We start from the raw sequence: 16,998 nt of genomic DNA, 5'->3' as shown, positions 1-16,998 counted from the left end.
GAAGGACTTCACCTCAGGCTCCAGGCCCCGCTAGAAGAGAGCTACTTGGTGGAAGGGCCCGGAGGGCTGGAAAATGACGAGCCTTCAAGAGGACATCCACGTGGGCCCCCTGCTCGGGTGGGTGCTGGGGGAGGACAGTCACTCCCTGCGGAGGGACGGCAGTGCAGAAGCCCTGGCCTCGGGTCAGAAGCATGGAGCTGGGCGGCCCGGGTGGCTCAGCGGTTTAGCGCCGCCTTCAGCCCGGGGTGTGATCCTCGAGACCCGGGATCGAGTCCCACATCGGGCTCCCTGCATGGAGCCTGCTTCTCCCTCGGCCTGTGTCTCTGCCTCTCTCTCTCTCTCTCTGTGTGTGTGTCTCTCATGAATAAATAAATAAAATATTTTTAAAAAATAGAACCACGGAGCTGAGGCTGGCTCGCTGTGGACTCCCAGGGGGCTACCCTGACCCCCGTGACCCCCTTGTGCCCAGTAGCAAGTGGCAGGGTGAGACTTGAGGACCTGTCACTCGTGGAAGCCAGGCCTGTAAGGACAGAGGCTTCCTGTTCCACCCACCACCCGTCTTCCGCTCCAAGCAACAGAGGTCACCCGGGCACCCCCCTGCTCTGCAGGAGACGTGGCCACTGCACACCCTGCCTGGCTAGTGCTTGTGCTTAATCCTCAGAGACGGTTGCACTGATCGTCATCAAAATGCACTTGCTCAGTCCAGCCTCCTGCGAGCCGGGCCCAGCTCGGCTCATCCTGTAAGAGGTGCCCATCGGGGTGCCCGGCCCTGAGCAGATGAGGGGCTGAAGGGTGTGCAGTGGGGAGGGTGACCCATGCTCCCTGGAGAACCCCTCATGAGGCCCCGACGGATCCGTGGTGTTCCCGGTACCGACACGGACAGTGACAGTGACAGCCGACCTGCGTCCAGTGCCTGCTGCACCTCGGGTACTGTGTTGTCCATTTTCTGGGCATTTCTCATTCTCTCTTCAAATTGTTATCCCGTCTGTGGCAAGAAAGCTGAGGCCCAGGGGTGGGAGGTGCGTTGCCCACGACGGCCAGCAAGGAAGTGGTTGAGCCAAAATCTGAGCCTCGCGAGCCTGCACCCTTAACACCCTGTATCGTATCCCATTCACGAGGCCTCATGACAGACCCAGCTTTGGGCAGGAGGCCACTCACTCGACACCCCGACCACGCAGGGAGGGTTCCCCGGATCCCAGGAGCCGCCGCCTCAGGCACCCCTGGGTGAGCTGGCTCGAGCCTCGTGACTGGCTGCCTGACAGGAGCTGCTCAGAGCGGGAAAGAGGCACAGCTGAGGGGCTGCCCTGGGGGGCCACCGGCACAGGGACGCCACCCTTTATTCACCGTTGTCTGGGCTACCCCCCTTCCCTCCCCTACCAGGGAACGGCTCTGCCAAACCAATCACCTCTGGTTCCCTCCGAGCCTGGGAGGTGTCACAGGCTGGGTTGGGGTCGAGTCCCTGCGCCCTGGGGACAGAAGCCGCCTTGTCCTGCAGGCTGCATACCAGGAGGTCCAGCAGGTGGGGAATGGAGCACCCCCCTCCCCCTGCCTCTCACTTCACCTCAGGAAGATAAGGGAGGCCTGACCCATCAGCAGCTTCGCAGTGTAGACAGCAGATGAAGTGCTTTCAGCACTCAACCTCTCAGACACTCACTGTCTGTCTGGGGAAGCCCAAGTGCTTTTCCTTTTTTTTCCTCCCTCTAACTGCTGTGAGCTGCTCAGGAGCAGCACCGGAGAGGCGAGGGGTTGGCACACAGGGAAAACAGGTGTGTAGGGGATTCAATCAGATTCAAGCTCTAGGTGGAGCAGAGCCAAGGGGAGGGGGCAGGCGCCTGGGAGGTGGGCCAAGGGGTGGGCAGGGCCGGCTGACTCGGTGGGGCCAAGCGGAGGAGGAGGGATGGATGCAGGCGGGCAGCTCAGGGCAGGGATGGGGGGTGCCCACCGTGCAGGCTTGTTTGGGTCTTCCAGCTTGGGACAGGGGTTGGAGAAGGAGGTGAACAACATTTAGGGCAAAACGGCCCTTCAGCCAGGGCAGGGGAGACCCCTATGCTACAGAAGGCCTGCCTCCCCCGGGGTCTCCCCCACTGCTCTCCACCCACCCAGGGGGGCTCTGCAGGACCAAGGGAAGGGTGACCGTGGGCCCCTCTAGACCTCACTCTGAGACCCTGGGATTCTCTGCCCAGATACGCACGGCTTCAGGTACATGCCTCCCCTCTTACCCAGGTCTGAGACCCTGAGGTGGCCCTAAGGGTCAGTGCTCCCAAAGGATGCACCCTGGGCCCGAGAGGTGGCCAAGGGGCAGATCTGCAGTGGCGTGAGTCACTGAGTCTAGAGGCAAATTAGACTCCCACCCCCAGCAGTATTGTGACGTCTCTGCTTCAGTCCCCACTGGCAGGGACCAACCAAGAGAGAACCTGGTTCTCTAAATCTAATGGGGGTGGGGGGGTAGCTCCAAGTGGGGACCCAGCGAGGCCTTCTTAGAGGGTCCTCAGAGAGGAGCAGTGGCTGTCCAGAGGGTACCCAGCAATGGGAAGGGCAGAGACCCCCGTGCCCAGGCCTCGGTCAGTGCAGGGCTCTCCAGTGAGACTGGCTTCCTATCAGAGAACCTCCGGGGGCCTTTCAGGAACCTCGGGGAGACCCATGGATGAGAACTAACGTGTGACTGCTCCCAACGATACTGGTACTTGGTGTGCCCTTCTGGCTCCATCAGGTGCAGGCTCAGCTGTGATAGGAGCTCTCCTAGAAGGGTCTGCACCCATCCAGCACCGGGTGGGCTCTGCGAGGCGGGGGCTCCGCTGTGTCTCACCCTCACCCCTGCTTTTTTGGGAGATGCAGTGTCTCCACTGCCCATCAGAACCTCGAGTCTCTCCTCCAGGTGTGCTCCCAACAGGAGGACACTCAGCTTCCAGCTCAAGCCGTGGGCTCATTCATGGACTCAGCCTCAGCTTCTGGAAGTTCTGTTTTGGTTAAAGATATGTAGGCAGCTGCACCGTCACTGGTGGCAGCGGCGCCTTGAGCTGTATCAGGCCCCTGTTGTCTGTAGTGGAAGCCACTGGAGCTTCTGTCTGGAGGGACCTGGGCGGGCTGAGGAAGCAGGAAGGCTCTGGGGCTGTCCCAACTGCATCCCTGGGAGCCCTATTTTCTCAGAGGTGCACTCTCCTCCTCTATAAAATGGAGCTCCTGGTCCCTGCCCATAGGATGAGGGAGGACTCAGCATGCTCTTGCCCTCCAGACCCACCTCGCCACCTCCCTTGCTCTGTGCCTGGAGACCCTGCAGGGGCGCAAGGATGAGGCCCTGCACCCTCCTGGCTCTGGCTTCTATCGGGTCCTGGAGGCAGCAGAGGAGACCCAGGGCAGGGGGTGGGGGTGAGGGCAGGTGCTCACTCCTGGGCTCCCTCCTCCAAGCCACAGTTGGCAGTGGCTGCAGCTCCACCAGGGCCCCAGCTCCATCCATTGGGCAACCCCTGTCCCCTGGCTGCTGCTCTCTCTGGGGCTGGTAACCGCTCCCTCCTCTGGCCACATCAGGTTGGGGATGGACCCAGGTCCTCACTGCTGCTGGCTCCCAGGTGCCCCGCCAGCCCCTCCCGGTTTCCTGTATCCTGTCCACACCTTGGGGACCATCCCTCCATCAAACTCCCTTCAATAACCTCATGTCTGTTCCCTGCCAACACACTGACGGGTAGTCCAAGAAAAGGGTTGGGTTTTCTTTGAATTTCAGTGAGAAGAACAAGGTGGGGGGAGTGAGTGGGACCCCGGAGCCACTCTGAGTCTTAGGGAAGGGAAATCAGGCAACCAATGAAGTCCTGCGGTTCTGAGCATCCTGTGATTCTACGGGGCAGGGCGCTAACATAAGGACTGAACCAGCTGATGTACTCTTCATGCTCTGTCTCCACCTGGGTGTTCCAGGACCTTCGCACCCTATTGGTGTGGGGAGGTACGTGGGTGGTGCAGTGATGCATGTCTCCCAGGGAGAGGCCCAGCTGGGGTCCCTGGTCCTGAACTGTGCCCCCTCTCTCCAGTCCTGGGGTCTCTGGTGGCAAAGGCCAGGGAAGCTGAGCCGTCTTTTCCCAGCTGGCCAGTATTGTGTGGAGGAGGGATTGGCTGTGGGACGCTGGACAAATGGCTCACCCTCTCTGAGATCTTACTTTCTTCATGTGGGCAATGGGCTCCACCTGCCTCACCGGCTGAGTGAGGTGACAAATGTCAGGCAGGTGCTGTGCCTGGCCACCAGCAGGTGCTCCGCGTGGCTGAGCCCCGTCCACCCCACAGAGATCTGGGCGTTCACCGCGCTCCTAGGACCCACCCCCGAGTCACTGCCTCCCGTATCTGTCCCCGCTCCCCCTTCAGGCGCCCAGGTGTCCCCAGCGGACTGCCACCAAGCCCCTCTCAACCTGATGGTGAGGGAGCCCTTCTTTCCTGACTGAGCAACAGCCCAAGCCCGAGCCCCAGCACCCCAGCCCCGTGAGCTCGTGGGACGCACCAAGGACCCCACAGAACCCCACTGGTCTCCTGGAGCTGCAGGCAGGAGAGGGCCCAGCAGTGACGACGGACCCGCTGTGCGCAGCCCAGGCTCCCAGGGACAGACCTGCCCTGTGTCCTCTGAGGTCGCGTGTGGGCAGGAGGGAGGTAAGCAGGAGGACGCACCTGGACACCCCGGGCCGGAGCGGGCCGCTTCCCTGGGAGCCCCGGGACAGGCAGCGTGGGGTGCACACAGCTGGGCTCAAACCCCCGGCCCCGCCCTCGTTGGAGTCCTGAGGAGGCCTCGGCCTCTCCCACCAGGGCGCCCTTTGCCCAAAGCACCGGCTCCTGCCCGAGCGCCCCTGAAGATGCGTCTGTCGCAGGCTGCTGTGCAAATCCGTGCTTGGCCATTTATCCACGCGATTTATCCACTTGGCGGGGCTTAAGGCTCCTTCTCCAAATTCTCAAAACGCAGCTGCTATTAGGAGGCTGGAGGGGGTGTGGGGGGGCCGCTATGCAGGCCTGGGGGCTCCTCCTGCCGCGGGGGAGGGTGGATGGAAGCTCCCAGCTCCTGCTGCTGCTGGGGACAGGGGCCCGTCCCCGGGAGAAAACGTGTGACGCCAGAGGAGGGCCCGCTCGGCCGCTCCTGCCGCCAGGCTTCCTGAGGGTCTGCTAGGCGCGGGCCCACAGGGGGTGCCGGGATGTTGGGGTGTAGCGGTGACCAGCGAGGGGCCTGTGTCTGGAGCGGGGAGGCAGGAAGGACAGGGGGACGACGCAGGACAGGAGTGTGTCAGGCGGGAGGGCGCTGGGAGGAAGGCGCCACAGGGTGACGGTGGAACCTGGCTCTGGGCGGGGCCGGCAGCGTGCACGGGGTGGGCACGTCGGTGAAGGTCTTTGAGTCTTTTCTATCTTCGTGCTTGAGGCCTGAAGGAGGAGGAGGAGGAACGGACATGTGAATGTCAGAGGGATGGCCAGCCAGGTGCCAGGCAAGGGCATCTTGTGCCCTGGTCCTGAGGGGCCAATGAGCTTGCCCTGGAGCCAGGATGATGGAGTAGTTAGCTCCACCTGGTGGGAGCAGAGAGGACCTCAGCCAGGTGGTGACACTTGAGGGACACTGAGGAGTGCTGACAAGTCACCAGGTGGGGGAGCCAGGAGAGACATAGACAAAAGGGCTCCAGGCCGGGACAGGTGCACAACATGGTGCGACAACTAGCATCGTAGCTGGTGGGCTTCAGTGTGAGGCTGGAGGGGTCCTGGCAGCAAGCCAGTTATGGTCCTCGAGGCTGTCTGGCCCCCTCGCCACCAGGCCCCTTCCAGCTCTAGAATGCCACAAGCCAGCAAGGCCTGCTTGGGCTCTCGCTGAAGGCCTGTGTAGACTTGCCCCATCTGGCTGCATCCCTTTTTGGTTTCCTGTCCTCACCCCAACCATCCAGAGGACCTCCCGCTGCTCCTGCACCCTGGGGAGCAGCCCCCGAAAGCCAGCCCCAAATAACCAGCCCCAAACCAGGTCAGCCTTCGTCTCTTATTTTAGATCAACCCAGCCAGGCTTCCCATTGGGGGCAGCAGACACTCATGTCTCTCCTGGGCTCACTAATTTGGTAGGACCCTGCAACTCTCTCAGCAGGTGACAGAGGGAAAAGTTTTCAGAATTTCAGGCCCTTTGATGGAAAAAGTCTGCCTAATAAATAATTGAGAGAGCCCCGGCTTCCTGAGAACTGTGACGAGCAGTGAGGCGTCCCAGTCCCTCCAGCAAAGCGGAGCTTTGGAGCACTCCTGTGGAGGTGAGGAAAACTTATCCTTCAGGATGAGTCGGGAAAAGCAAGAGGGCCGGGGTGGGGAAAGCCTGGCCGTGCCAGGGGAGGGCCGGTGCAGGGGGGCACCTGCTTCAGGTAAGGATGCAATGGGCGCCAAACCTGAGAGCTGCTCGCACTGCCGAGTGCCTTACGATCAGGATCTCACTTCACTCCTGAAAGACCCTATGTGGGGACTTTAGCCACCATTGGATAGATGAGGAAACTGAGGCAGAGGTAAGCCAAGCCCTTCTCTGAGGTGAGGGCCTGGCCCCAGGTCTGTGCGCTCACCTCACTGCTCACCTGGTATGCCTCATGCACCAGCAGGATCCTGGAGTGTCAGGTCCTCCAGAACCTGAAATCTGTGCCACTGTGGGATCTGTGGCACAGAAGCTTGAATCCCAGGTCACTTGCTGCTCTGGAAAAATGAGAATAATAATCTTGAGGCTGTAGTCTCTCGTGGGGGTCGCCAGGACAGATATGTGTGACGTGGAGCATGGGGTCAGTCCTGCACAAAGTCCATACTCAGTGGATTCTGAGAATTACCTAAGGTAGAGCTAACTGCCCTAACAGACCAGCTCCAAAAAATATAATGGTTCCAATGCAGCAAAAGTTGCATGTGAACTTCAGAACAAGTGTTCTTGATGGGTGCTGCACGATGGCAGGAGGCTGGGTCCGAGATAGCTCCTTGGGGGAGACACCCACCAGTCAGTACTCAGTTTCTGTCTTGCTCTCCTACTCTCTGAATGCCTCCTTGGTTTGGGTGCTTCAGTGAAGCAAGCTGCTATGCACCAGAGGGCAGGTGGTCCTCTGCTGCATCAGGTAGGCTAAAAGGTAAGGAGCTCATGGGAGATCCTCAAAGGCCTGAAGTGGATGTGATGTATATCACTTTTGCTCACCATCTTTTGTCTGGGGTATGGTCATGTGGTTCCACCGACCTGCAGAGGGGCCCTGGAAGTGGAGTCCTGCTATGTGTCCAGGGAGAAGAAGAACCTTTCTGGTGAACAGGTGGATGGTCTCGGCCACTCCTGGAAAGGTGAAATGATGTCCTAGGAGACCCAGTGGATTAATAGTAGAACCAGGCTCCTGATTGCAGCAGGGCCCAGACCCTCCCTCTACACATCACACAAGAATGAGGCAGAGTCACAGGACTGGCCAGTGGACCTGAGACAAAGGTCCACACAAGCAAAGGGAAGGAGACAACAGATGGTCAACACGTTGTCTCCCTGCAGGAATCACAGTTGGGGGGCAGAGAGCCCCAGCTCCAGGGCTCTTGGCTGTAAAGTTGGTCCAGATGCAGAGCTGGCCTCAGGGCCCCCTTGGGATTAGTGTCCTTATTTGTCAAATAAGACTGTAGCAAGAGGACACACCACATGGGGTCACTTGAGGGTGAAATGAGATCTTTGATGCCCTCATAACCTGGCTTTCCCTCTTCTCTTAGGGTCCTGCTCATCTGCTCAGAAGATCTGATGTGGTCGAGCTAAGGTACTTTAGATGGTGTTGGTACCAGGGGTATTTTATTCCCAGGGGTGTTTGGACTCAACAGGAAGCCCATGACTGGGGCAGATGATCATATGGCTCTCTGATTCAAATCCCTGTCATTAGACAGATGAGGACAATGACCCTGGAAGATGGGACACCTCATAAATACATGGGAAGTCCTCCAAGGCCTCCCCAAAATCCCACCATTGGAAACATAGATGTACGTGGAGAGCCTTTTCATTGAGGATGTTGCTTATGATAGCTAAAACTGGGTATAATTTACACGTGTTACCACAGGAATTGGGTAAAATTATGTATGGTTCATCCAATCAGTGGAAAAGTAGGGGCAATGATCCCACAATTGAGAATCATTGTGTAGAATATGTAAAAGGCAAGGGAAAATGTTGTGACATGGAAGTAGATGTAATCAGAAAATTCTAGAACAGAATGAATAGTATGCCCTCCTTCTTTGTGGAAAAAATATAAACATATAAACACATATTTGACAAGCTATTTTTGGTGGTGGCATTATAAATGGTTTTTCTTTCTTCCATTTTACTTACCCATATTGTCTATAATGAACATGTATAATTTTTCTGAGAGAAAGAAAATATTCTTAACATGAAGGCTAGTATTTTGTTGTCCACGGGACTGGATGATATCTAAAGACAAGGAGATCACAACCTTTTGTGACTTTAAATATTGGATATTCACAGTGTCTAAGCATGAACTGAGATCACTGGCGGAAGGTCAGGATTTCTTTTGCCTTTGACATCCTTGAGAATTAGTTGTTGATTGAAACATGTCTTCAATTTTGGCTTTCTTATCACTCCAGTCCAGCTATACCTTCCTGAGAAAATAAGGACATCCTCTTGATTGAGTGCATGTGATGCTTCTCTATCACGCTACATCAGTCAGCTACTGCTGTGTAACAAACAACCACAAAATCTGAGTGACATGCAATAAGAAGCATGCGTTTCTCACACATTTGCAGGTTAGCTGGGAAGTTCTATGCTACAGGCTTTGGATACAAGGGCAGCATCTTCTCATGGCAACGGCAGAGGTAGCCCTGCCCACATTTCATTGGGTGAAGGAAGTGATGGGCCAAGTCCAATGTCAAGAGGTCCTGAGGTTCCCTTTGCCTTCTGTGAGACAAACCACACAGCCATGTGGTGAAGGGCCCAGGTACAGGGAGGGGTAAAGAATAGGAACCTACCATCTAGCATCCATGAATGGTTGCTCTGGTCAGGTCATGCTGTGAGACAGTTGAACACACTGCGTGCAGGTTTAAAATAACATCATTCCTCCACTGATTTTAAGTAATTCTTTTAAAAGCATAATATGTATGAAAGGAAATTTAAAATTACACCAATTCCAGTATCTACAGATGGCCTGTTAAAATTTTGCCACATTTCCTTGAAGGATACACATCCATCTGCACACTCAAATAAACATCAGCATACAAAAGTAGCATCCCGTTTTATTTGGCTCTTATCCCGCCTTTCTTTTCAACCTAATCTCATTCTGTGAGGTTTTCACTTGCATTATTAAATATTCTTTAGAAACAGGCTTTTCATAGATGTACAATAATTTACTCTAAAGATGTAATGCTACTTATGTAGGCAATCCCCTATGGTTAGATATTTAGGCTCTTCCAGATTGTATTCCATTACAAACGACACAATCGTGAACATCATGGAATGCAGTAATGATCAACTGAGCTTTCTCATACACCTGTCTCTGTGCTGAGCGCTTTCCATGCATGACCTCAAGGGAGCCTCAAGTTTGCCTCTCCAGTAGGTATGATTATAGGTGACAAACCCAGGGCACAGAGACGATAGGAATTTGCTCAGGGTCACACTGCAGGTCTGTAATTGGTGGAGTTGAGACAAAAATTCAGATCTGACTGATTATATAATCAGCCCTTGACTGATTATATATAAAACTCTTAACTACCCTGTGTACCTCCCTGATGATTGCTTTGGGACTAATTTCTAGAAGTAAGATCACTGGGTTTGCACCCTTTAAGGCTCTCAGGGCTTATTGCCAACACACCTTCCAGAAGGATGTCAATTCAAACTACAACCAACAGAATATTGACTCATAGCGTTAACTGTGTACCGGACACTGTTGTAGGTACTGAAGACACAGTGATGATAAGAAAGGCACAGCCCCGGGAGGGAATGGCTGCTGGGGCCTTGACTTCCAGGGGAAGAGGAGGAGGGGACAGGTACTGAAGAGAGAACATTATACATTCAGATAAATAAACAAAGCTGAGAGGTGCAGCAGTGACCGGGGTGGACCTTGGGGTGGGTGGGAAAAGGTAGGATTATCCCTGAGGCCTTATCAGAGGAGGTGGCCTTGAGCTGAGCTCTGAATGATCAGAAAAGAAAGTTTGAGAAAGAGGTTCCGGGCAAGAAATAGAGCAAAGGCAAATTCACCAAGATGGGACCAAGCCCAGCAGTCTGAGGAAGGGGAGAAGGAAAACTTGTCTGCGTCGGGGTGAGGGCTGAGGGGGAGGCAGTGGGCAGGGAAGGATCAGGGAGACCTTGCAGACCATGGGAAGGAGATTACGTTTTATTACAAGTGTGGAAGGCAGTGGCCTCATGGGTCTGAAAACTGTACTGTTTGCAGCATCCTCTTTCAGAAGAAGGCACAGAATTAGGAATCGAAATTAGCTATGCAGTTTAACATCTATTTAGAATGAGAAAAGAAATCACAATAAATTGCAGATTTTGAAAGCCAACAATTAGCGCAAATATCACAAAAATGTAGGGAAATGCCCCTGTATTTTTACTTAGCATCCAGGCACACCCTCACGGCTCCCCCCACCCCCACCCCCTTGAATTGTTTGGGCTGCGTTCGTTCCCTTTATTCTCGTCTTCATAAGACAATGATTTTGTAATATCATTTTCTGTGGAGAGACTAGAAAGTTAAATCAGGTTTTTCCTCCCAGAACCTGAGCATAATGGCTTTCTACATTGACAGAATTAAAGTTTTTCTCACCTTCACATCTCGCTATGGATTATGTCATGCAAATTTTCAGGATTCTTGTCAAATTTGGGGAACCTGTCAAGATTCTTTTATACATGAGCAGTAAGCTTTCAGGGCACAGCCAGTTTTCCTCACAGTTATAATCCTAATTAATCTTAGAATTGACAATGCTTATTAACCACATTGCTTGGGGCCCAACCAGGGCCTCAGAAGAGGTGCAGTGGGTGAGGCTTTCTGATGCTTAAGCTTCTTTAGCCTCTGGGGAAGCCACCTGTGTCTCCGGGCTCTCACGGGGTGGGAGGTGGTCTGACCCCTGGGCTGTCGGGCAGAGATGAGCAGATTCTGGGGGCAGGGAGGAAGCAGGGGGCCAGGTAGGGGGCCGAGGGCAGACTCCAGGCTAGCAGCAGTGGAGGTGAGCAGGTTCTGGGACTGTTTGGGGCTTTGCTGATCTGGAGAAAGAGACAGGAGGTCTTGAGTATGATGTTGACCATGTCTGTTTGACTTCTCTTTCTTCTATATTTCCTGGGGCCTGGAGCCTGGGCATATCCCCCTCCCCGCCCACCGTTGCTCTTCACGCAGAACCACAGCCTCATACCTGCCACAATGAGTGCAGTTGGAGGTACCCATGGGACGTCATAATGACTCATGTGATGAGGTGCTGAGCAGGTTGGTCACCTAATGGGCCCAGACAGGGACATAAGGGGTGGCCAGGCCGTGGTGAGGCTGGAGGGGAGACCTCACAGTGCCCAGGGGAGAGAAGATGCTGCCAGCGTGCTGGGCCCAGTGTTCTCCGTGATAATACCCGCAGGCAGTCATGGCTCGGCCAGCTGCAGACTGACAGCCGAAGGCCAGAAGGATTTCAAGATAGATTTGTAGGGATACTCCATGTCTCACTCCTCAGCCAGGGAACAAAGGTATTTTCATGAGGTCAATCAGTCGACACGGTTTAGGGAGGAAAGAAAGCTGTCAGAGGTGGACCAAGTGGGCGAGTGAGTGTCTCTGCATCTGGGCTGGGGTTGGTGTCATCAGAGTCCGTGCGTGGCCTCTGTCAGCTTTGAAGACACTGCTTTCCAGCTCGAGCCCTTGGTCAGGGCCACCCGGTACCTGGACTCATCCCCCTGGGGAGTCCTTACTGGCTGGGCCGGCCTCAGGGACGAGGGCCCCTGGGCAGTGGAAGAAAATACCCTGAGAGATGTGGGCAATGTTTGTTTTAGTTTGACGTAGGATGGGAAACTCCGTGAAAACAACAAAAAAGCAAATGAAGAATTGGAGGGAAAAGCCCTCCATCTTTCATGATCCAAGTAGACCCGAGGGCTACCAGGGGGTAAGGCCAGTTTTGCAGCTTTGAATTGGGGGGGAAGCCTATGTCTCGCTGACAAGCTGACTGCTATGGGGTTGAGTGGTGTCTCCCCCAAATCCATACTTGCGTTGGAGTCCTAACCCCCTCAGCACCTCAGAATGTGGCCTCATTTGGAAAGAGGTTCTTTAATGGGGGCATCAAGTAAATGAGGTCCTCAGACCTGGCCTCAGCCCACTGAGACTGGTGTCCGCACAGAAAGGGCAGCTCTGAGACAGACCCCCACAGGGCAAGCACCATGGGAGGACGAGGACAGACGTGGAGGGGTCACGCCTGCAAACCAAAGGACACCAGAGGTTGCTGAGCACCTTTTGGGGGAGAGGAAAGGCTGACACAGACTCCCCCCTCGCTGCCCCATGAGGAGCCAAACTTGGCAGCACCTTGACCTCAGGCTTGTGGCCTCGGGGACTGTGAGATAGTAAATGTCTGCTGCATAAGCCTCCCCGTGTGTTGTTGTGTAGAACATTCCAGGCAGAGGAATGGCCAGTGTACAGGTGCAGAGGGCAAGGCAGAGGGACGGCTGCAGAGGTGGGGGGGTCGTGCAGACCATGGAGGGCCTCACGGGACACTGGGCACCTTTGGGCTCCACGCAGAGTAGGATGTGGACCTCCCATTTTTTCAAGTAGAGCTCAAACTCACCACCCTGAGATCAAGACCTGATCTGAGATCAAGAGTCAGATGCTCAACTGACTGAGCCATACGGGTACCCCAAGGACCCCCGTTTGCAGGTTGGAGAAGAATGCATGGGTGAGGGGGAAGCAAGGGGATCAGGCAGGGGGCTATTGCTGTAATGCGGGAGAGAATGATGGTGGCGTGGACCCAGGTGGTGCAGGGCTGAGGGTGACAGGGGTCAGACTCTGGGTCTGTGCTGAGAGGAGCCACCAGGGCTGGGGGTGGAAATGTAGAGTAAGGGTGACTACACAGCCTCCAGTCCAATCCACTCTCAGGACCGCATTGTTCACTAGTCAGGAAAGCTGAAATCCAACCTTCACAGTCCTTGAAGGCCTGGCAGTGAACATTCTGATCAGAGAGAGGACAGGTGAGTTCATGGGACTCAATTCTGCAAGTCAGCATGGCAGGGTGATGAGCCAAGGCAGCGCCAGGCTGACAAGCCATTGACTTTCTCCAGCCCTGGCCCCCTGGCCCCCTTAGGAAACAGGCCTGGAGGAGGCAGGAGAGAGGACACCTGAACTGGACACCTAATGGGCTTTCTGGGAGCGCATCCACCTCCCAGCCCTGGAAACTGAGATAGGCCTTCAGGGCAAAGGAAATGATGCATTTACTCTGCAGGTATTTGAGATGATGAGCCCAAATAGAACTTAAGAACTACTCAGCTCCTTGCCCGCCCCCCTAATAAATGGCCTCCCCACTCAAGATGAGGAATGAGCAGCGAGCAGCAACGCAGGACCCCTGCACAGGAGTGCCTCGCCGCTAGTAAGAAAAATGGAACATGAGCAAAGAATAGAAGAGCTTGCCTCCTAAGAGGGATTACCCAAGAACCAGAGTGGGATGACTAACTACCAAACAAAACTAAAACTAAAACTGAAAGAGTCAAGGATCAAAGGAGATTATCAATGGAAGTCATAAAATGAGAGAAGAACAATGAGCTGGCCTCCGTGGTAGGAGAGAAATGAAACAATGAAAACATTACAGAGATGAATGTCCACATAAAAACCAACCAAAGGATAAATCATAACTGGAAATTCCACCAGGGAAATGGAGAATCAGCTTCAGAAAATCACTCAAGTCAAAATGGAAAAGAATCAAGTGATAGTAACAAATGTGGCGAGGACGAGGGACGTGAAGATGTGGGGTGTGCACAACGTTGCTGAGGAAGAGAACACACGCACGCACACACATACGCAGTTTTCAAAGAATTTCACCATGTTCTACTACGTCAGCCTACATTTAATGGGCACCTGTTTTGTGGCTAGGAGTTCAGCATCGAAGTCAACTTTGAGCCCGCTATCGGCAAGGAACGCAGATGGTTTGACTAAAATAGGAAAATTGGAGAAATGCTAAAAATCAAAGTAGGACTGGCTCCTATGGGGAGGTGGGCTAATTCAGTGAATTGTGTGTCAGACACTGTGTAGTGTGTGTGTGTGTGTGTGTGTGTGTGTGTTTGAGAGAGAAAGAGAGAGACCAGCAGCCTGGGAGTGAGTTCTTCATAACCAGCAAGTGACAGAGCCAGAATTCAAAGCCAAGTATGTCTGCTGCCAAGTTCATCCCCTTTCTCCTTGAGCATGCACCCTCCACCTCATATCACTTCCGAAGGGAAATACCAGCGACAATAAACCCTGGGTGTCTTGTCATAAGGGCTCATCCCTAGGGGTCTGGGGCTTCCTGTGCGGGGAGGACACAGAACTGGTACCCAGGGGATGAGCACAGGAGTGTAAAGATGCTCGAGGGACAGTTTCCAAGTCCACGCAGGTGGAGCTTAGAGGAACAGTGAGAGCGTCCTTCAGGCCAACTTGTGCTCCAAGGCAAAGGCTATTTGCAAGCTGGACAAGGGAGCACCCCTCAAACCACAGGTGGGGGGGCAGGATGTGCCGGGAGACCGGGACCATAGGAAGTGGGAGAGGGTGGTGGTGAGAGGGGCCAGTGCCCAAGCAAAGGGGGAGGGACATGCAGAAAGGGCATGTTGGAGACTGTCGTGCGCTGAACAGAAGGGCCACGCGGGCTGCGCCTCTGCCGGAAGTTGGCAGCGGGGTTCAGGCGCCTGCTCCGACCGGCTGTTGTCGCCGCAGGCACAGAATAGTTGTGCCAGAATGAGCAAGCTGGAGCTGTGTGGACACGGAAGCATAGTATCCAATGGTGTTTGGAGCCTGGCTCTGGGTCCCTCAGAGTTTGTTCAAAGCTCTCATCCACTTCCTGGCAGTAATAAGATGTTGCTTGCTTCCAGTGCCCTGTGCCTGCTTGGCCTGGAGCCCTGACCTCCGTACCCAAGTCCTCCCTTGGGATCTCAGCCCCTGAGAGGGTCAGGAGAGTGGGGGACACAGAAGCCAGGACGGAAGGTTGGGAAGAGGCATCAGGCTCTAGGAGGCTGTGGGCCAAAGTGAGGATTGGGGATGAGAAGTCATAATTGGGAAGGCAGCCTTGGCAGCATGGTGGGGCCAGAGGGCAATTTGAAAGGGGGTAAGGAGCAGGTGGGAGTGAACAAGTAGAGCTTCCTGAGGAGCCCGGGCCTCAGCACCCCAGCACCAGCCCTCTACCCTGACTGGCACCCCCGGCACATCTCAGACCACCTGCTCCAGTGGAACATACCTGTGCCACCTGCCTCCCTTCTTTGCACATCTGTGCTGGGCTTTCCTTCTGGAATACTCTCCTGCCCTCTCACCACCAAATCTTACATCAGAGCCCAGAATCTTAGTATTGGAGGAGACCCTAGAAATCGCTCCATAATCATCTTCTTCACACCACATCCCAAACAGACCAACTTGAACTTGATGGCTTAAAACAGCTTCATTGCTTTCACCATGTCTATGGAGCAGCAGCTATGGTTCTGTTGATCTTGGCTAGGCTGGGCCAGGCTTGGCTCCAGAACACAGGTTCCCATCAGGTCGGCTCCACGAGCATCTCATTCCCCTGACACCAGCCGGCCAGCCAGAGCATCATCTTCTCATGGGGTCAGCAGAAGCACAGGAGGGCAAGCTCTGCCACATGCATTTAAAACCTATGCCTATTATGCTGAGTGAAATAAGTCAGTCGGAAAAGGACAAACATTATATGGTCTCATTCATTTGGGGAATGTAAAAATTAGTGAAAGGGAATAAAGGGAAAGGAAAGACAATGAGTGAACATATCTGTGAGGGTGACAAAACATGAGAGACACCTAACTCTGGGAAATGAACAAGGGGTAGTGGAAAGGGAGGTGGGCGGGGGGTTGGGGTGACCAGGTGATGGGCACTGAGGGGGGCGCTTGGCGGGATGAGCACTGGGTATTATGCTAAATGTTGGCAAATTGAACTCCAATAAAAAAAATAAAAAATAAAAAAATAAAACCTATGCCTGAATCCCAGCTACTAACATTCCCATTGGCCGGAGGGAGCCACACGACCAAGCCCAAGCCCAAGCCCAGAGTCAAAGGGCTGTTATAGCACGTGACCCACAAAGTTGATACGCGAAGGATTCTCATGGAACAACCAGACCATTGTCCAAACAGGCAATCCACAAAAGAAGATTCAAATAACCAATAAAGAGATGAAAAGATGTTTACTTTCTCTGCTAATCAAAGAAATGCATATGCAAAGAGAGGTTTGCTTCCCCGCTCACCAGACAGGGAAAGATTAAGAAAATTGACAATTCCACTTAACTTATTGGAAAATGGGCACCCTCGTGAGCCATTGATGGCAATGCTAATTGATTCAACCTTTCAGGAAGGCAGTGCTGCGATATGTGTCAAAATGCAAAATGAGCAAGCCTTTTATTCTGATAATCTCACTCCCAAGGAATTTATTGATGGAGACAGTCACAAATTAGCAAAAAGGAGGTGTGCTGCAGGGGTTCATTGGAGCATGGTTTATTTTATAAGATCAAATAGTCATAAATAGGGAATTGATTTGTTAAATGAGCACAAATCTATAAAATGGAATATGATGCAATGATCTAAAATGATGTAAATCTGCAACTAGTTAAGGGAATGATCATCCACAGCACTTTGCTGAAAGAAAACAGAAAATACGTATGAACCCATTTATTGGCCTCAAGAAATATAAAAAAAGGATTTTGACCAAAATGTTAGTACTGGGTCTACTTTGGCAGTATGATTCAGGAAACTTTATACTTCTTTGCACTTTTCCCTAATGTCTGAAGTGCTTTACAATAAAACATGTACTGTTTTATTAAAACAAAACTTTAAATGAAATGAAACCACTTGCAACATGCTTGCTCTGAAAACAACTAGAACAACCATGATGA

The sequence above is a fragment of the Canis aureus genome, chromosome 5, assembly GCF_053574225.1.
Source record: "Canis aureus isolate CA01 chromosome 5, VMU_Caureus_v.1.0, whole genome shotgun sequence".
Taxonomy (NCBI): Eukaryota; Metazoa; Chordata; class Mammalia; order Carnivora; family Canidae; genus Canis; species Canis aureus.
This window is presented reverse-complemented; position numbering follows the sequence as displayed.